Raw genomic sequence first — 22,481 nt, 5'->3', positions numbered from 1 at the left:
CCCGATCTTCCTTGGATACATCTGGCGTTGTATGTCCTTGAACAATTCATGCTTTAGACAAGATATTCGGAGTATATAGTTTTCTGAATATCTTTACAATATATTTAAGGATACATGAACACATTTTGTGATTAACAGTAAATATCTTAATCAATGCGAAAAAGCTTGAATCAATATATTTGCTATACTTCGGAAGCTCCTACACCATCACCAGTGACCACCAGTATACGTTCTTAGCAAAAGGAAATAAATCTGCACAGGATACAATCATTTTGTTCAGTGAATTTAGAGGTATTATTAATAGCCCAACATAGAGGCTTACTGAAATAATAAGTTCAGCAAATAGTTGGTGGTGCTCCAGAAAAATAGTTATGACAACTATAAAACAACAGATATGGTCCTTTGGAAAAGACAAAGAACCAAAAAAAAGCAACTATAGGCCTTTTCCTGGGCACACTTGAAAAATTGAAATCATGAAATTATTAAAAAATAACTTTTACTGATATATACTTTAAGAAAAAGCGAGAGCTGGCATCAATGATTAAAGAACATGAATATTTACAAGTACCAATGTACCTATTATGGGCAAAATAATAATATAAATGAGCGAAATAAATAAACCCTCATCCATAGAGAAAATTCATACATATCCTCTATAATTAGGATTTTATATGAATGAGGTCACTACCTCGAGTCCGATATAATCTGACATGCTATTAACCAGAGATCAGGTTGGTACAATGGGTCCCAAATTGCTTTAACTGTTGGAGAGTAAAATACCTACGGTACCTAGTATTCCCTGGTGGTTCCCCGTCCAGGTACTAACCAGGCCCTGCAGTGCTTGGCTTCCAAGATCAGACGAGTTTGGGCATACTCAGTGCGGTCTGACCGTAGGTAAATCTGTCTCCTAGGCGCACCGTTTTCTGATTATATTGGGACCCAGGATTTCAATCACAGAATAAATGAATATTATGGTCAGAAATTAACAATAATAATAATAGGGCAGCAGACTTATGGATTCTTGCTGGGAGATCTAGTCGGTGGTATACAAACTTTGAACAATAATACCGATTTTGAAATCTTGGAATAGGTATTACCAAAAAATAGATTATATTACAATTGTGCTCCCAAACAGCCTAAGTAACAGGGGAGCTTGAATTAAAATAATAAGGCAGTAGGCTTATAGAATCATACTGGGAGATCTGGTCAGTGATATTCAAACTTTGAACAATAATACTGATTTTTGAAAACTTGGAATAGGTATTCCCAAAAAATATATAGACTCTGTTACAATTTTGCTCCCAAACAGCCTAAGTAACAGAAGGGCTTGTGTTGCCCATAATAATCAGGACAATAGAAGATGTATCTATAATGTAATAATATCCTTATTTTACTGAGATTGATTATAGCATATATTGTAATTTGCAAATTATATCTGTCCCTTGTGAGAGGGTTCCTCCTTCTCCACCCTTATACAGTAGTCAAACACCAGAAGGGATGTTATGTATAATAATCATAAAGATATGAATGAATAAGTATATCATATACCATACTAACTGCTTTCCCCTATTGAATGGGGAAGTACATGGTGAACCCTGTGGGAAAGCAAGGGGGAGCCGCGGTTGGGCAGGGAGAGCCCGTTTTTCGGCCAAGGGCCGATGGCTATCTTACCCAACCTATAGTTGCTTTTTTTGGTTCTTTGTCTTTTCCAAAGGACCATATCTGTTGTTTTACACCAGTATACATTGTCTGTATTATATAGGAGGAGTACAGTGCAGAGTTTTGCTGACCAGTGACCACCAGTATACGTTGTCTGCCTGAAAAACACTCCATATCTGTGCTCAGTGTGCTGCATATATCTGTGCTCACACTGCTTAATTGTGGGGACTGGGGAGCAGCTGTATTATATAGGAGGAGTACAGTGCAGAGTTTTGCTGACCAGTGACCACCAGTATACGTTGTCTGCCTGAAAAACACTCCATATCTGTGCTCAGTGTGCTGCATATATCTGTGCTCACACTGCTTAATTGTGGGGACTGGGGAGCAGCTGTATTATATAGGAGGAGTACGGTGCAGAGTTTTGCTGACCAGTGACCACCAGTATACGTTGTCTGCCTGAAAAACACTCCATATCTGTGCTCAGTGTGCTGCATATATCTGTGCTCACACTGCTTAATTGTGGGGACTGGGGAGCAGCTGTATTATATAGGAGGAGTACAGTGCAGAGTTTTGCTGACCAGTGACCACCAGTATACGTTGTCTGCCTGAAAAACACTCCATATCTGTGCTCAGTGTGCTGCATATATCTGTGCTCACACTGCTTTATTGTGGGCACTGGGGACCACCAGTATATTATATAGGAGGAGTACAGTGCAGAGTTTTGCTGACAGTGACCACCAGTATATATAGTGAGAAGTTCGATAGACTTCTTGGAAAAACAGCCACTAACCCCTATTGCACACTGTAACTGAAGCCGCTGCGGCTGCTGTAATAAATACTCTGTCCCCAGTTAGCGTACACACGCCGGAATAGCCGTGCAGCTTACACTCAGTGCATACACACAGACCGACACGCTGAGAGCACAAGGCAGCTCTAGGTGTGGCAATTATACTATACAAACGCTCAACAGAAACTGAATGCGACACCAGTATTTGATTGTATGTTGTGGTCCAAAGCAGCAACAAGTAATAATATATTTGTAAAAGGGGTTTACAATAAGTTAAAATATAATGGTACAACACAATACAATTCAATCACAGAGAGAGAGTCACACCCAATGATACGTACGCTTTGTTCGCCTGCGCAACCCGGATTCGGTCCTCTAGTTGATCTGGCAAGATGACCTATGAGTCTTTTAAAAAGCAGAGAGAGCGTGACCGGCCCAGGTGCAAGGTTTATATACCCTTGCCCAAAATACAATACAATGGGGTTGTATGCTCTCCACTGATTGGTTGGAGGGATGGTCGTTTACAGTACAGGAGAGGTCATTGGTCGATTTGAAGAGATGGGCGATGCCTTGCTCCAGGGGTGTGTAGCTCTGGATTCCAGCCGCATACCAAGTACATAATAAACACAAATATACCTTTAATCTGCCTTTGCGAATAACTTTTCGCAACGACATGCGATCTTCTCCAAACCAACACCGGATTATTACTCATAATTATCCGAACACGTAGATACCATGCATGATGCTCTGATCAGTTACTGTCCCCTCGTATACTGTAAAGGTGTATAATTCCCTTGTTGTGCCTTGCAAATAAGTAAAAGTTGCATGAGGGGAAAGGGCAGACTATGTGCAATGTGTGCACCAAGTTTGGGAAACATGCAATGTGTGACAGATATTTTCATGTTCATTAGATTACCCTGTCATGCTATCTTCAAGCAACATGATCCTACACATGAAATGACCATCCATTCTCAAGATACACACAAAAATAAATATATATATATACATATATACATATATATATATGTATATATATATATATATATATACAAGTGTTACTGCAGGCTGCCTGTAGTTAATAATTTGTAACCACAAGCTTGTGTGTATCTATTTGGGATATTTGTCTCCCATTGTTCTGGTTTCCATTAAACAATAACAGTTTGGTTTGTGTGTATCTTTCTTCACAGACCAGGGGGTCTGTTCAAACATTGGAATACCAAGACATTGTGTTGGATGGATGTGCATGTTTGGTTAGATTAGTGTGTGTGTGTGAACAGTGACTCGACACAGACTGTGGTATGTACTGCATTCATTTCCATTGCAAGTAAGAATCTTTCTGTAATTGCTCATACCACGCCCGTACGCGCACTCCCGTGGGAGGCGATTGTACGCAATTTGCGAGTATGCTGCACGCACGCCAGACTAAGTACATATATGGATGCCATCTGTGTGGTGTTTGCATGTGGTGTGTGTATTGCAATATTTTCCGACTTCGACAGTCCACCCTTTGGCAGTCAACAATAACTGCCACTAATATTAATAACAGAGAAAAAAAATATTTACATGCTATACATTACAATGGGCGAGTATGTACCTTGGAAGAGGGAGAAAAGGTCATAGGTGAGAAATGGATGGCCTAGTGTGATAGGAAAAAAAAAACGTGTATGTATGAGTTACTGCCTGAGGGGGATGTATCATCGTGCATCACTAGCTTCTAGGCTTTGCGAAGTATTCATTATATTCCTTCTCATCCCGTATTAAGGGTCTGTACATGGTCCAACAAACTCCACCGAGCTATATGATAAATGGGGAGCACATTTATCTGATGATACATCGTGGGGATCCATATGTGTGAGCAATTATGTGTCCCTATTATCTAATGACTATGTGTGTTTCACTAACCTAGCCCTACAGAGATGAACAGAAGACATGTAACGGTACATACAACAATAAAATTACATTTTTGGTGATTGATGAGTTGGGTTCCGGTTTGTGGATTTCCTTTTTCTGATGCTAGCCTTGGTGAAAGTGATACACTGATCCTGGGGTCCTACCAACCCATACTCTCCATCAGAACTCACTCCAGATCCTTGCTCCACCTCTCTGGGACCCTCACAAAAACAAGTTGTCCTTATTAAAACCAAAGTCTCTAACAGAACCCGAAACGCAGTCTCTTGTAACCGATCCATTTAGTTAGGGGAAAGGATGAAAATAAGAAGGAGAAAAGAAAGGAAAAATGCAGGGGGAGGTGAAAAAAGAAAATGGTACGACAACCGTTCTAACTCTCGTTACTCTCCGTGCTCAGATGCCTTTCAACAGTCCTGCCTCTCAATTTTCCCGGAACAAGCACTCTAGTGATACGAGGTTCTCTTCCACCTGCTCTTTGTCACGAGTCTTCTCCGGGTCAGCGACCTTCTTGCAATGGGACGAGTGGACCCAAGTCTCTCTCTCGGCAACCTTCAATGCTGTTGTGCTGGTTAACAAAACTTGGTATGGTCCTTCCCACCTGTCTATGAGGCAACCTGAGCGTAAGAAATTTCGAATCATCACATAATCCCCAGGTTCAATGTCATGACAATTACTGTTTGGTAGGTCAGGAATCACCAGCTTTAGATTTCTTTGTTGATTTCTGAGCTGCTGGCTCATCCTAACCAAATATTGCACAGTCACTTCGTTATTACATTTCAAATCATCCTGGGGGTCAATCATTACGTGAGGTTGTCGCCCAAAAAGAACTTCAAAGGGTGATAGGTTAAGTGGTGACCTGGGAGTGGTTCTGATGCTGTACAACACTAGTGGCAATGCCTCTGGCCACAACAATCCAGTTTCAACCATCACTTTGCTAAGCTTGTTCTTAATAGTGCTATTCATTCTCTCCACCTTTGTGCTCGCCTGTGGCCGGTACGGAGTATGTAGCTTGCTATTAATACCCATCAGTTTTCACATGACCTGAAAGACTTCACCTGTAAAATGGGTACCCCTATCACTTTCAATTATTCTAGGGATACCATATCTACACACAAATTCCTGCACAATTTTCTTTGCAGTGAACGTAGCAGTATTTGTGGCAGCAGGGAACGCTTCTACCCAGTTGGAAAACACATCAATACAGACTAATACATATTTTAAATTCCTACAGGGTGGTAACTGTATGAAGTCAATTTGTATTACCTGAAAAGGACCGTCTGTCGGAGGGATATGGGATGGTTCTGTTGGTATTGACTTTCCAATATTCTTGCTCAAGCAAGTAAGACATGTCATTGCTCTCTTACCCGCATGAGAAGAGAATCCTGGCGCACACCAGTAGGCTCTCACCAGCTTACACATACCCTCTTTACCTAGATGAGTCATACCGTGTGCCGCCTCAGCTAAGCTTGGAAGATATGCTCTGGGAGCCACTGGCTTACCGTGCCCATCTGTCCAGAGGCCCAAAGACTCTCTTCCATATCCCTTCGCCTTCCAGACGGACTTCTCCTGCAGGGAACACAAATCTTGCATTTCAATGAGTTGTTGTGTGCTTATTGTGTTAAATGTCATCAGTGGTGTGATGTTGGTTAGTGTGGCTGAACTTGCTGCTGCCTTGGCAGCTTCATCTGCCCGGCTGTTACCAAGTGACACTGGGTCTTGACTGTAAGTATGGGCTTTGCACTTGATAACAGCCACTCTGTCGGGGTCTTGTATTGCTGATAGCAATCTTTTGATGTGGGTCGCATGCACCACGGGTGTGCCAGCTACTGTCATGAAATTTCTGAGGCGCCATAGGGCCCCGAAATCATGTACCACTCCAAAGGCATACCTAGAATCTGTGTATATATTAGCTGACTTACCCTTAGCCAATTCACACGCTCTGGTTAGGGTGACCAGCTCAGCAACTTGTGCTGAGCGCGGTGGGCCCAGGGGCTCAGCTTCTATGATACTTCTGTCGTCTACAACTGCGTACCCAGTGCACAGGTCTCCCGTGTCCGTCTGTCTGTGGCAACTACCGTCAGTGTAGAAGGTAAAATCTACGTTTTCCAGTGGGTTGTCACTAATGTCAGGTCTCGCAGTGAAAGTCTGGTTCAGATATTCCATACAATCATGCGTATCAGTGTATGCACTAAATCCTCCTTCACCATCATTCTCATCCTCCACCCTTTGTGCCTGTCCAGGCACACTTGGCAGATAAGTTGCAGGATTTAGTGCGCTGCATCTCTTTATAGTGATGTTTACAAGGGCCATTAGAGCTAATTCCCACTTTGTAAATCGTGCCGATGAGACATGTCTGTTTTGGGCGGAGTTCAGTAAGGCTGATACTGCATGAGGTGTATGGATAGTCAGGTTGTGTCCTAACACTACGTCTTCGCTCTTACTCACTAGCAAAGCTATCGCTGCAACACTTCGCAAGCATGTGGGGAGAGACCGTGCTACAGTGTCCAATTGTGCACTGTAGTATGCTACTGGTCTGCTGGCATCACCATGTTTCTGTGTTAAAACACCTGCCGCACACCCAGCACTCTCTGTACCGTACAATTCAAAGGGTTTCCCATAATCTGGCATACCTAATGCAGGTGCCTGTGATAGGCACTGTTTGAGTCTCTCAAATGCCAGTTTGGACTCATCTGTGTGCGAAATCCGATCTGGTTTGTTTGAAGAGACCATCTCTTGCAAAGGTAAAGCCAGTATGGAGAACCCTGGGATCCAGTTTCGGCAGTACCCACACATTCCTAGGAAAGTACGGATCTGTTGCTGGGTTTGTGGCAGAGTCATGTTGCGAATCGCTTCTATCCTATCAGCAGTGAGGTGTCGTTGTCCTTGTGTCAAGCAATGCCCCAAATACCTCACCCTTTTACTGCACAACTGTAATTTATCCTTTGAAACCTTGTGTCCTGTCTGGGAGAGGTGAAGCAGCAGCTGCTTCGTATCTGCCAAGGACGTTTCAAATGAGTCCAGAGCACAACAATAAGTCATCAACATACTGTATTAGCACTGAGCCATTTTCAGGTTGAAAGGATTGCAAACAGTCATGCAGTGCTTGGGAGAAGATACTTGGGCTGTCAATGAAGCCTTGGGGGAGACGAGTCCAGGTGTACTGTACTCCCCTGTAAGAGAAGGCGAAAAGGTACTGACTGTCAGGGTGGAGAGGGACAGAAAAGAAGGCAGAACAGAGATCAATGACAGTGAGGTATAAAGAGGTTGCGGGGATCTGCATCAAGATGACAGCTGGATTGGGCACTACGGGGAATTGACTCTCAACTATTTGTTCACCCCTCTTAAATCCTGCACTAGCCGGTAACCCCTCCCCCCACTCTTTTTCACAGGGAAGATGGGACTATTGGCTGTGCTGGACGTCCTGACTAGGATGCCCTGTTGTAGCAAGCGCTCTATGACGGGGTACACTCCTAATTCTACCTCTGGCTTCAGAGGATACTGAGGGATTTTTGGAGCTATCCTACCATCTTTTACTTGTACTACTGGGGCTACATTCGCCATCAATCCAGTGTCTTGTCCATCTTTGGTCCAAAGGGAACCCGGTATTTGTGAGATCATTTCCTCTACCTTTGATGGACATTTGTCTAATACAGCAGAGTGCGACATTAGCCTTTGAGGGGTGTCTAATATATCTTGCACTTCTTGAACGTGATTCTCGGGTATATCCAAGAAGACACCCTCAGGAGTACAATATATGACACACCGCATTTTACACAATAAATCTCTGCCGAGCAGATTAGTCGGAGCCGATGCAGCCAGCAGAAAAGAGTGTTTGGTCTGCAGGGGCCCTATCGTAATCTCTGCCGGTCTACTCAAAGGGTAGAGTTGCACCGTTCCTGTTACTCCCATAGCCGAAATGGTTTGCCCATGGTCAGTAAATTGGTTGGAGCTTTGAGTACAGACCTGGCCGCCCCTGTATCTACAAGAAATGGTTGTAGTGTTCCTGCTACTTTGACCAAGACCTCAGGTTCATTCCCAGGGCCAGCGATCAGCTTCACAGGCTGCAGACTACAGGTGTGGCCTAACCTCTATTGGGGCCGTCGACCCACCCTTTGGGCGTTGGCGGCTATGATATGTGAGGGGGATAACGGTAAGTCTTCGGGGGCTCGCCAGTCCTCCCGTGGTGGATACCTCCTTGTTTCCCCTCTTTGCGGCTCGTACTCTCTCCTGTATGATCCCTGATCTCCTCTATGTGTATAATTACTTTGCTCGTGTTCTTGTCTAGGGGGTCTGAATTTTTGTGTGCTGTTACAATTGCTGGCATAATGCCCTTCCCTTTTACACAGATAACAAACTCTTGACTTTTTCCATGTGTCAGGGGCCTGGGGTTTTGGTCGAGTTGGTGCTCCTTCCAGTGCTTGGATGCTCATAACCATCAACCGCTCCCCTTGTGCCTCCCTGGTTTTCTGGATATTACGGTCGTGCTCCAGTGCTGATTCCCTAAGTGCAGTCACCGTAATACCCCTCCAGTTTGGCATAGAAGTTTGCACCCTGGTTTTCAGTGCCTCCTTCAATCCCTCCATTAATACAGAGACAGCTACTTCCCTGTGGTTGACATTGTCTCTAATATCCTCAACCCCAGTGAATTTAGCCATTTCCATCAAAGCTCTGTGGAAATATTTGGATGCCAGTTCATTCTCTTTCTGTCTTATGGAAAAAATCTTATTCCATCTAACTATGGCTGGGAAATACAAACCTAGTTGTATATTGATTTGCCTGACATTCTCCTGATTGTAAGCATCAGTGAGTGGCACTTCTGCATCTAGGTTGCAGTCTGTAATAAATTTTGGGATGTCAATGTTAGAGGGGAGACTCGCTCGCAACACCGTCCGCCAATCTTTGTTTGTTGGTTCTTAGGAAAGTCCTAAATCTTTTATATATTTCTGGCATCCAACTAAATCCTTTCTGGGGTCAGGGAATTCTGCCATAATTGACCTCGGCTCCATACGGGACCAGGGACAGTACATTGCAATGTTCCTGATTGGGGTCACCCCCTGAGTGTCAGTTCTCCCGTTAGGGACTGCAATCACCCTAACTGGATGCAACTCAACCACATCTTTCTTGTTTGTCTCTACCATACGGGGAGTCACTGTTTCTGCATAATGGACGGTACCGTACTTACCAGTCGCCACGATCTCATCTGCCCCCTCACTGGCTGATATGGCCACTGCCCTTGGTGGTTGGGCAATGCCCACCCTTGTGTCATGTATGGTGGCAGCCAGGGCAAGGGCTGAGATCATGCTAGGCTCATCCTCTACGTTGCTGTAATCTTGGGGAGAAGGTAAAACAGGGTACAAGGTACAAGCGTTAGTTTTAATACATTCGCTGCGCATTTCCCTGACCTCTACCTTTGTATCATTGGTGGTGACACTCTTCTCTCCATCAACATATGGTGGTGGTGGTGCTGTCGCATTCACGCTTCTGCCTGGTTTGGAACTTGCTGTGCGAGCAAGCTCCCTTTGCACATCCCCCTCTTGTTGCCACAAGTTTAAACAATCTGTATGCCTTACACTTTGCTTTCTGGATTTGAGCAGACATATTCTAATCCTTACATTGTGTAGTACCTCTGGATCAAAACTACCTATCCCAGGAAATGATGCTTTATCCCCCACAGTCATTCGTGTCCATTCATCACAAAAGGTCTCAGTGTGGGGACCATACTTCCCCCACATTACCAACCGAGCTGACCCCCTGGGTCTCAATTCTGCTGTCTGAACCCTGACTGAGGAACGTCCCTGTGTTGTGCACTTGGCTCCCATTGTGGACCCTTTTAACACGGGAAAACTTCCTAAAATGCTCCAAACACAGTAGTCTAACGGTGGAAGTCCTCAAAGTTCTTCCACTAACTTCTTATGCTCCGAGTACCACGGATCCGCCCTGTTTAGCAGACACGCGTAGCCAGTGCAGGCCCTACTTCGGCCTATATCCCCTGGGCCTTTAGGAGTAACTTACCGTACCCAGTGAATATCTGCCTAAAAGACAATTTTTACACAAATCACGCTTGCATGTGCTTTACACAATGCGTATGATGACGAGGAATACGCACAAATATGCAAAACTTCGTATCACGTTGCGCCACGTATCGCTCACACAACCGTGCGGTCCAATCGTACAGCTTATAGACACTTGCTATCTATAAGTTGTAGGATCACTGGAGTCTTCACACTGTGCTCCAAAACAGCCGGAGTGTAATACCAAGAAAAAAAACCTTTAAAACAACAACTTCACAAAGCTTTATCACACTCCGTTGCACGTGTTCACCTAGACCGTGCTCACCAAGTTCGCCGAGTTTCACCGAGTTCACCGAGTTCACCAAGTCCACCAAGCAGAGTTCAATACATTCACACCTTTTTCAGCCCACACTAGCACTCTATAGTTTTCTGATCAGAAAAATATCCTTCCCTGTTAACTGATAGCTTTCCCCAGAGGTAACACACTTTATCAATGTTATTCTAATCTGTGTTTGAAACCGGATAGTTATGTGCTATTTGTAGATAAACATCTACTACTCCGCTTTAAATAGAACTATTGTGTGGTTTGTCCTTGGCGTTAGCGATCTTACGCAACTTGCGTAATTACGCAACCGCACGTGCCTTTTCACACTTGTGCGTGCTCACGTACTTTGTCCGGGCCACGTGTACAAAAGTGCACCCGCACTAAAACAAATCACACAGTATAAATGTGAGCGATATAAACTATTGTCGCTCACGAACACACCCCACAATTGCTCTGTTTTAACCTAAAATACTAGGCCAGAGCTGCATTTTGTGTTCTTACAACTATATCATTAACACAGTTACTTCAAAATGTATATAGCAACACAGATGTATCCGGTTTCACACAAACTTATAAATGACCGTTATAACCTATGGCAACAATATGTGGGATGGATGCAAAGTATGGGTACGCTGTGTGCACCTTTATGCAAAGTTACATGTGCAAAAGAAAAAAAGAAGAAAAAAAACAAAAAAACTTTTAAATGGCTTTTTTCCCTTTGTCCTTGCGGTTCACGCCAGCATCCCTAACCAATGCAGTACAGGCGCGGTTCATCAGCACAAGATTGCTCAACACAATATAATAATGCTAATCCACCCTTTGCTGCTGGCAAGCGCCTGTACTGTTGTGCAAAAGCCGGGTATGAGACGAGCCGGACGATGTCCCCAATTGAGAAGTTCGACAGACTTCTTGGAAAAACAGCCACTAACCCCTATTGCACACTGTAACTGAAGCCGCTGCGGCTGCTGTAATAAATACTCTGTCCCCAGTTAGCGTACACACGCTGGAATAGCCGTGCAGCTTACACTCAGTGCATACACACAGACCGACACGCTGAGAGCACGAGGCAGCTCTAGGTGTGGCAATTATACTATACAAACGCTCAACAGAAACTGAATGCGACACCAGTATTTGATTGTATGTTGTGGTCCAAAGCAGCAACAAGTAATAATATATTTGTAAAAGGGGTTTACAATAAGTTAAAATATAATGGTACAACACAATACAATTCAATCACAGAGAGAGAGTCACACCCAATGATACGTACGCTTTGTTTGCCTGCGCAACCCGGATCCGGTCCTCTAGTCGATCTGGCAAGATGACCTATGAGTCTTTTAAAAAGCAGAGAGAGCGTGACCGGCCCAGGTGCAAGGTTTATATACCCTTGCCCAAAATACAATACAATGGGGTTGTATGCTCTCCACTGATTGGTTGGAGGGATGGTCGTTTACAGTACAGGAGAGGTCATTGGTCGGTTTGAAGAGATGGGTGATGCCTTGATCCAGGGGTGTGTAGCTCTGGATTCCAGCCACATACCAAGTACATAATAAACACAAATATACCTTTAATCTGTGTGTATCTATTTCGCTTAGCTTAGTCACACAGCGACCTTGGTGCGGCTCTTTTTTTCTTTGCATCATGTGCTGTTTGGGGAAAAAAAATGTGAAGTGCCATCCTGCCTGACACTGCAGTGCCACTCCTAGATGGGCCGGGTGTTTGTGTCGGCCACTTGTGTCGCTTAGCTTAGTCACACAGCGACCTTGGTGCGCCTCTTTTTTTCTTTGCATCATGTGCTGTTTGGGGACAATTTTTTTGAAGTGCCATCCTGCCTGACACTGCAGTGCCACTCCTAGATGGGCCAGGTGTTTGTGTCGGCCACTTGTGTCGCTTAGCTTAGTCACACAGCGACCTTGGTGCGGCTCTTTTTTTCTTTGCATCATGTGCTGTTTGGGGACAATTTTTTTGAAGTGCCATCCTGCCTGACACTGCAGTGCCACTCCTAGATGGGCCAGGTGTTTGTGTCGGCCACTTGTGTCGCTTAGCTTAGTCACACAGCGACCTTGGTGCGCCTCTTTTTTTCTTTGCATCATGTGCTGTTTGGGGACAATTTTTTTGAAGTGCCATACTGCCTGACACTGCAGTGCCACTCCTAGATGGGCCAGGTGTTTGTGTCGGCCACTTGTGTCGCTTAGCTTAGCCATCCAGCGACCTCGGTGCAAATTTTAGGACTAAAAATAATATTGTGAGGTGTGAGGTGTTCAGAATAGACTGAAAATGAGTGGAAATTATGGTTATTGAGGTTAATAATACTATGGGATCAAAATGACCCCCAAATTCTATGATTTAAGCTGTTTTTGAGGGTTTTTTGTAAAAAAACACCCGAATCCGACAAAAAAATTTCAGGGAGGTTTTGCCATAACGCGTCCGAATCCAAAACACGGCCGCGGACCCGAATCCAAAACCAAAACACAAAACCCGATAAATTTCCGGTGCACATCACTACTTCAAACTAAATTTATACCAATTGAGCTTACACTGCATTTCCGCAATTCTTCTGCTCTGATTCCCTTAAGGAGCCTACACACTGGGGGTGATTCCGAGTTGTTCGCTCGCTAGCTGCTTTTAGAAGCATTGCACACACTAAGCCGCCGCCCTCTGGGAGTGTATCTTAGCTTAGCAGAATTGCGAACGAAAGATTAGCAGAATTGCGAATAGAAAATTCTTAGCAGTTTCTGAGTAGCTCGAGACTTACTCACAAATAGCGATCAGTTCAGTCAGTTTCGTTCCTGGTTTGACGTCACACACACGCCCAGCGTTCGGCCAGCCACTCCCCCGTTTCTCCAGACACTCCCGCGTTTTTCCCTGGCACGCCTGTGTTTTTCCGCACACTCCCAGAAAACGGCCAGTTTCCGCCCAGAAACACCCACTTCCTGTCAATCACACTACGATCACTTCAACTATGAAAAATCTTCTTTCGGGCGTGAGTAAATCTACTAAATTTTGTGTTAAAATACTAACTGCATGCGCACTGCGAACCATGCGCATGCGCATTTTTGCCTTAATCTCTCAATTGCGAAAATCGGCAACGAGCGAACAACTCGGAATGACCCCCACTGGGCGATGTTTTCGACCATCGATATTATCGGTCAACGATATTATAGATGGTTGATTTTTCCTACACACTCGACGATATCGATGGTCAATTTGGACGAATAAGAGTACATACAACTAAATTGTCCAAATTGACTGGCATGTATCAACAATGATCGATCAACGATGAACGATTGCGGGTATGCGCATTGTTCATCTTTGAGGCATCCACACTAAAAGATATGAACGATTTATTGTTAATTTATGAATGATATCGTTCATATCTTTCAAGATATTGCCCAGTGTGTAGGCCCCTTTACAGCCTCCACTCCTAGTTCCAGTTTCTCTCACCTATTTACCCACTCCACACTTTGTCAAGGTTTTCTTCTACTCCCCACATCACTCAGTGTCTGCCTAATCATGTATCTTGCCCCCTGTTCCTACCTTTATCCTTCCCCCCTTAGTCTCCTACACCTCCTCTTTTCTCCCCTCCTCTGTCTCCCCTCCACCCGTTTCCTTTCCCCTTCTTTCCTGTTACCCCACTTTCATTCACCTCTGCCCCATGGTCCTACTACCCCATCACTCAGCCCTGCTACCTCCCTCCTCTCCCTGTCATCTCCACACCCCGCCATCCACATCAAACTGAACTACTTACCTACCCACCTCCTGCAGTTTCCCATCCTAGCTCAGGCACCCGCACCAACACTACTCTCTTATCATCCCTGCCCTCAAAGTTAATCTCACCTCAATGCTACAGCAACCCTAACAATCTCATTCACATCTCTCCCACAAACTCATACCCCCCATCCTTTGCCCTCTGGAATGCCAGATCTGTTTGTAACAAACTGGTCCCTACTCATGCATGACCTTTTCATCTCCAACTCCCTACATCTCCTAGACATTACTGACCTGGGAGTCGCCATGGTGGTGGGGTTGGGGTCCTTTTACCTTCTAGTTACTCCTACCAACTCATACCCCCAAAACCATCTCTTACATTCTCTACATTTGAAGTCCATGGTATACACATCTTCCAACCTGTCCATTTTAGAGTAGCTGTCATTTACTGCCCCACTGGCATTGCCTCCAAATTCCAACTTTGCTTCCTGGCTTCCTCACTTCCTCTCTTCTGACATTCCATCCATTATCTTAGGTGATTTCAACATCCCTATCGATATCCCCACAAAATCACCTGCCTCTTAACTCCTTAACATCAAATCCTCATTTGGTCTCTCCCAGTGGACCTCCTCACCCTCCCATGTGAATGGGAGCTCACTGGATCTGGTCTTCACTCACCGTGTGATATTTCTGATTTCTCCAACTCCCCATTTACCATCTCTGACCACCACCTGCTCTCTTTTAACTTATCTCTCTCTGCTTCCCCATCTCTACATCCTAAGGCTACCAGCACTAAGCGTAAAATTGAGTCTATCGACACCACATCCCTATACTCTGTGTTTGACTCACTACTCTCTCTTATTCTCTCTCTCAAGCCACTTCCCTAAACAATGCATCCCTTACTTCTGCTCTTGACTCTGTCACTCCACCAACCACTATTCACCCTCGCAAATTAACACCTCAACCCGGGCACACCAAATGCACCAGATAACTGCAAAAATGCTCACGTACTGCAGAGCGACACTGAAGGAAATCACGCTCTAAGACAGACTTTCTCCATTTCAACCTTATGTTTTCAAGTAAACTGATTAGTTCTTTTGACTTCCAATATCATCTCTATGCTCATGATACTCAAATCTACCTTTCATCCCCAGACCTCTCTCCTGCTCTCCGCACTCGTATCTCCAACTGTCTCTCTGCTATCTCTTCTTGGATGTCCCAGCACTTTCTTAAACTTAACATGTCTAAGACTGAGCTGATAATCTTCCCATCCTCCTGCTCAACCTCACCTCCCACAATTTCATTAGCTATTTATGGCACAACTATCTCCTCTAGCTCCCAAGTGCGCTGTCTTGGATTAATCCTTGATGCCTCCCTCTCCTTCAAACCACACATTCAGCACCTCTCACAAATCTGCCATTTTTATCTATAAAATATTTCCAGGATCAGACCCTTTCTGACTCAGGATGCTAGTAAGACCCTTATCCACTCACTGGTCATCTCCAAACTAGACTACTGTAATCTCCTCCTGAATGGCATCCCTGACAAATGCCTCTCTCCACTCCAATCTATCTTCAATGCAGCAGCCCGGCTCATCTTCCTCACAAAACGCACTACGTCCACTATCCCTCTACTAAAAGTCCACTGGCTTCCCTTTCCTTTCAGAATCCAATTCAAGCTTCTCACACCCACATCTCTGATCTTATCTCACTTTTCTCATACGTCCTAGAGGATGCTGGGGTCATCATAGAACCGTGGGGTATAGACGGGATCCGCAGGAGACATGGGCACTTTAAGACTTTGAAAGGGTGTGAACTGGCTCCTCCCTCTATGCCTCTCTCCAGACTCCAGTTTTAGAATTGTGCCCAGTGAGAATGGACGCACTACAGGGAGCTCTACTGAGTTTCTCTGAAAAATACTTTTTGTTAGGTTTTTTTATGTTAAGGGGGGGTTCTGGCAACAGTCTCCCTGCTTCGTGGGACTTAGGGGAGAGGAGTATGACCCACTTCCAGTGAGTTCAAGGGCTCTGCTTCTGGCTACAGGACACCATTAGCTCCTGATGGTGCTAATCGCTGGGTACGCCTAGATGCTCACTCCCACAGCCTGCCGTCACCCTCTTACAGAGCCAGAAGTCAGAAGAAAAGAAGACTTCAGTGACGGCATTCTCTGAGGTACTGCACAGCGCGTGGACGCTGCGCGCCAAGCTCTCACATACACACAGCACTACAAGGTGCAGGGCGCGGGGGGGCGCCCTGGGCAGCTAATAAATCCTCAGTGGACACTGGCACAAGAGGGACATTAGTGCAGAGGCACTGTCCAAAACCCCCGCCAGTATAATCATAAAAGAAGCGGGACGGAAGCGCGCCATTAAGGGGGTGGAGCTTCGTCCTCACAGCTCACTCGGCGCCATTTTCTCCACCATCAGGCTGCAGAGACGCTGGTCCTTCCTTCACACTGACAAGTATCAGGGTGCAAAACTGGGGGGGAGGACCTGCTAATTTGGTGCAATATACTTTATATTAAAAGCGCTACAGGTCTGGGGCATTTATTGGGCACTTCAGAACCGGTGATTGGGCGCTGGGGTGTGAGCTGGCAAATCCCCTTTGCGTCTCTCTGACAGGCTTTACTGTGGGTCTGTCCCCTATATGCCCGGTGTGTCTGTGGGTGTTTGGTGCACGTGTGTCGACATGTCTGAGGCTGAAGGCTCTTCCCAGGAGGAGGCTGTATTAGGGACACAAACGGCTGCAGGGGTGACCCTGTCGGCACCGCCGACGCCGGATTGGATAAATGTGTTGAACGCCTTGAATGCTAATGTGACTCTTATTAGTAAGAGGCTAGATAAGTCTGAGACTCAGACCCAGGCATGGAAGAAATCTGTAGAAGATATGTTATTGCAAAGTAGGGTCCCATCAGGGTCACAGAAACGGACGCTGGCCCAGTTGGCAGACACTGATACCGACACGGACTCTGATTCCAGTGTCGACTATAGCGATTCCAGATTAGATCCAAAATTGGCAAAAAGCATTCAGTACAAGATTGTGGTGGTTAAAGAGGTACTACATATCACTGAGGACCACGGCTGTCCCTGATAAAAGGGTCTGTATGTATAAGGAAAGGAAACCTGAGGTAACGTTTCCTTCCTCTCATGAATTGAACACGCTATTTGAAAAACTCTGGGAAACTCCTGACAAAAAGTTTCAGATTCCCAAAAGAATTACGGTAGCTTATCCGTTTCCCTCGGCGGATAGGGAAAATTGTGAGTCACCCCCCACCGTGGATAATGCGCTGTCACGTTTGTCTCAAAAGGTGGCGCTCCCATCACCTGACCCGGCGGCCCTTAAGGATCCTGCGGATCGTAAACAAGAAACTACGTTAAAGTCCATTTATGCGACCACAGGTACGCTACTCAGACCTGTCATTGCGTCTGCGTGGGTAAGTAGTGCTATCGAAAACTTGTCTTCTGAAATAGATACCCTAGATAGGGATAGCGTCCTTTTGACGCTGGGTTATATCAAGGACGCTGCAGCATACCTTAAGGAAGCTGCAAGAGATATTGGTCCTTTGGGATCAAAGGCCAATGCTGTGGCAGTCTCAGCTAGACGAGCGTTGTGGATTCACCAATGGAATGCTGATGCTGATTCCAAGAAAAGTATGGAATCTCTACCGTATAAAGGTACGGCCTTATTTGGTGACAGCCTTGATGATTTGGTATCTACAGCTACCGCGGGTAAGTCATCCTTTTTGCCTTATGTTCCTCCACAACAAAAGAAAAGGCATCACTATCAGATGCAGTCCTTTCGGCCCAATAAATACAGAAAGGGCCAAGGTTCGTCCTTCCTTGCTACTAGAGGAAGGGGAAGAGGTAAACGATCACCAGCCTTGTCAGGCTCCCATCGCATGACGTTGGGGCTCCAATGCGGGAGTCCGCACCGGTGGGGGCACGTCTCAAACTCTTCAGTCAGTTTTGGGTTCTTTCGGACCTAGACCCATGGGTTTTACAAATAGTGTCCCAAGGGTACAAGCTGGAGTTTCAAGACGTTCCCCCTCGCCGTTTTTTCAAATCAGCCTTACCTGCTTCTCCTCCGGACAGGGAGGTAGTTTGCAACGCAATACAAAAGTTGTGTCAAAATCAAGTTATCGTCAGGGTTCCTCAGTCACAACAGGGAGAAGGCTTTTATTCAAGCCTGTTTGTGGTCCCGAAGCCGGACGGCTTGGTCAGACCAATCCTAAACCTGAAATCCCTAAATTTCTACCTAAAGAAATTCAAATTCAAGACGGAGTCTCTCCGAGCTGTGATCTCCAGTCTGGAGGAAGGGGATTTTATGGTGTCGGTAGACATAAAGGATGCCTACTTACATGTTCCCATTTATCCTCCGCATCAGGCTTACCTGAGGTTTGCAATTCAGGATTGTCATTACCAATTTCAAACGTTGCCGTTTGGTCTGTCCATGGCTCCGAGGATTTTCACCAAAGTGATGGCGGAGATGATGGTTCTCCTTCGCAAGCAAGGAGTCACGATTATCCCATTCTTGGACGATCTCCTGATAAAGGCGAGATTCAGGGACCAGTTAGTGCAAAAAGTTGCACTCTCCCTGACAGTTTTTTCAGCAACATGGTTGGCTCCTAAACTTGCCAAAATCACAGTTGATTCCGATGACGCGGTTGTCGTTTTTGGGAATGATATTGGACACAGAACTACAGAGAGTCTTTCTTCCAGTGGAAAAGGCTCTGGAACTTCAGAGTCTGGTCAAACAAATTCTGAAACCAGCAAGAGTGTCAATCCATCAATGCATTCGGTTGCTGGGGAAGATGGTTGCGGCCTACGAGGCCATTCAGTTTGGCAGGTTCCATGCCATAGTGTTCCAGTGGAACCTGTTGGACAAGTGCTCCGGGTCCCACCTACACATGCACCGGAGGATAATCCTGTCTTCCAAGACCAGGGTATCACTCCTGTGGTGGCTGCACAACTCTCACCTCCTAGAGGGACGCAGGTTCGTGATATAGGACTGGATCCTAGTGACCACGGATGCAAGCCTCCGAGGCTGGGGGCAGTCACAATGGGAGAAAACTTCCAAGGAAGATGGTCAAGTCAGGAAACTTGTCTCCACATAAATGTTCTGGAGTTAAGGGCCATTTAAAACGGCCTTCTGCAAGTGGAACATCTTCTTTGAGATTTACCGGTACTGATCCAGTCGGACAATGTAACAGCAGTAGCGTACATAAACCGCCAGGGCGGAACGAAAAGCAGAGCGGCAATGGCAGAAGCCACAAAGATTTTCCGCTGGGCGGAAAAACATACAAGCGCTCTGTCAGCGATCTTCATTCCAGGAGTGGACAACTGGGAAGCAGACTTCCTCAGCAGACACGATCTCCATTCAGGAGAGTGGGGCCTCCCCCAAGAAGTCTTCGCAGAGGTGACAAGTCATTGGGGAGTGCCTCAAGTAGACATGATGGCATCTCATCTCACCAAGAAGCTTCAGAGATATTGTTCCAGGTCAAGGGACCCTCAAGCAATTGCAGTGGATGCACTGGTGACACCATGGGTGTTTCAGTCAGTGTATGTATTCCCTCCACTTCCTCTCATTCCAAAGGTTTTAAAGATCATAAGAAGGACAAAGATCCGGGCGATCCTCATTGTCCCAGACTGGCCAAGGAGGGCTTGGTATCCAGATCTTCAGGAATTACTCATAGGAGATCCCTGGCCTCTTCCTCTGCGCGAAGACCTGTTACAACAGGGGCCGTGCGTGTATAAGGACTTACCATGGCTACGTTTGACGGCATGGCGGTTGAGCGCAAAATCCTAGCCCGTAAGGGTATTCCCAGTGAAGTCATTCCCACACTTATTCATGCCAGAAAAGGGGTAACGTCTAAACATTACCACCGTATTTGGAGAAAATATGTTTCTTGGTGTGAATCCAAGGGGGCTCATATGGAGGAGTTTCGGCTAGGACGTTTTCTCCATTTTCTACAAGCAGGTGTGGATGCAGGCCTAAAATTGGGCTCAATTAAGGTACAGATTTCAGCCTTATCGGTCTTCTTTCAGAAACAATTGGCCTCCATTCCAGAAGTTCAGACTTTCGTGACAGGCGTGTTGCACATCCAACCTCCATTTGTGCCTCCAGTGGCACCATGGGATTTTAATGTGGTGTTGCAGTTCCTTCAATCACATTGGTTTGAACCTTTACGGAAGGTGGAGTTGAAATTCCTCACTTGGAAAGTGGTCATCCTGTTGGCCTTAGCATCTGCAAGGTGGGTGTCTTAGTTAGCGGCCTTGTCTCACAAGAGCCCTTATTTGATCTTCCATGAAGATAGAGCTGAAGTGAGGACACGTCAACAATTTCTACCGAAGGTGGTTTCCTCTTTCCACATGAACCAACCTATTGTGATACCTGTGGCTCAGGCTACTGACGCCTTCGCTGAGTCAAAATCTCTGGATGTGGTCAGAGCTTTGAAGATTTATGTCGCCAGAACGGCTCAGATTAGGAAAACAGAGGCTCTGTTTGTCCTGTGTTATCCCAACAAGGTTGGGTGTCCTGCTTCCAAGCAGACCATTGCACGCTGGATCTGTAACACGATTCAGCATGCTCAATCCACGGCTGGATTGCTGTTACCGGAATCGGTAAAAGCCCATTCTACTAGAAAGGTGGGCTCATCCTGGGCGGCGGCCCGGGGGGTCTCGGCATTGCAACTTTGCCGAGTAGCTACTTGGTCGGGGTCAAACACTTTTGCTAAGTTCTACAAGTTTGACACCTTGGCCGATGAAGACCTTAAGTTTGGTCAATCGGTGCTGCAGAGTCATCCGCACTCTCCCGCCCGTTCTAGAGCTTTGGTATAACCCCATGGTTCTATGATGAACCCAGCATCCTCTAGGACGTATGAGAAAATAGGATTTTAATACCTACCGGTAAATCCTTTTCTCTTAGTCCGTAGAGGATACTGGGCGCCCGTCCCAGTGCATACTGTATCTGCAGTTATTAGTTGTGGTTACACACATGTTGTGTTGCGTTATTGTCAGCATGTTGCTGCAAGTGTTCATGCCGTTGGCTTGTGTTCTGTTGAATGCCATGTTGTGCGGCATGTTTGAGGTGTGAGCTGGTATGAATCTCACCTTAGTTTAACAATAAATCCTTTCCTCGAAATGTCCGTCTCCCTGGGCACGGTTCCTATAACTGGAGTCTGGAGGAGGGGCATAGAGGGAGGAGCCAGTTCACACCCTTTCAAAGTCTTAAAGTGCCCATGTCTCCTGCAGATCCCGTCTATACCCCATGGTTCTATGATGACCCCAGCATCCTCTACGGAATAAGAGATAAGGATTTACCGGTAGGTATTCAAATCCTATTTACACTCCCACCCATCCTCTTCGCTCTGCTAATGCATGCTGACTCTCCTGCCTGATTACTTCCACTCCTACCTCCAAGATTTTTCACGTGCTGCTCCCTTTCTCTAGAATTCCCTACCTCTCCCCCTCAGACTCTCCACCTCTCTACAAAACTTCAGATGGGCTCTCAAGCCCCACTTCTTCACCAACCCTAGCCAAATCTCATCCTAAACCTCTGTTACTTGCTCTGTCTACCCCATCTGTATCACCCCTGTCTTTCTGCCCCTCCCCTTTAGAATGTAAGGTCTCATGAGCAGGGCCCTCTTCTCTCATGTGTTTATCCTTTTCTTACTTTAATAATCTTCAACTGCACCAAATCATGTGGTTTTCTGCCACCCTGATACTTATCTCAGTGTCATTTTCTGATGTAGCTATGCTTAGTTACCCTGTACTTGTCCTATATTGTCTTCAACTGTAAGTTGCTGGTTTCCTGTTTTGATTATTTCTTTATATATTCTGTAATGGGCGCTGCAGAACCCTTGTGGTGCCATATAAATAAAGGATAATACTAAATAATAATAATAAATACACATTTATGTAATCACGTAATTACCATACACATTTATGTAAGCCTCTGTCAATTCATCTTTATGTAGGCATCTAACTGCCATTCTCCTTTATGTAACCATCTAATTGCCATACACCTTTATATAAGAATCTGCCATTCATCTTTATGTAGGCAGCACAGACGGTCTAATGGTTAGCACA

General features: G+C 45.6%; 1 pseudogene; it reads right to left on the bottom strand.

The window, feature by feature from the left end:
* Positions 1 to 777: 777 nt before the first annotated feature.
* On the bottom strand, positions 778 to 896 carry LOC134913874 (5S ribosomal RNA; annotated as a pseudogene).
* Between the last annotated feature and the right edge of the window lie 21,585 nt (positions 897 to 22,481).

The sequence above is a fragment of the Pseudophryne corroboree genome, chromosome 4 (genome assembly GCF_028390025.1).
Source record: "Pseudophryne corroboree isolate aPseCor3 chromosome 4, aPseCor3.hap2, whole genome shotgun sequence".
Taxonomy (NCBI): Eukaryota; Metazoa; Chordata; class Amphibia; order Anura; family Myobatrachidae; genus Pseudophryne; species Pseudophryne corroboree.
The sequence above is the reverse complement of the archived record's forward strand: the minus strand, read 5'-3'. Positions and strand labels throughout refer to the sequence as shown.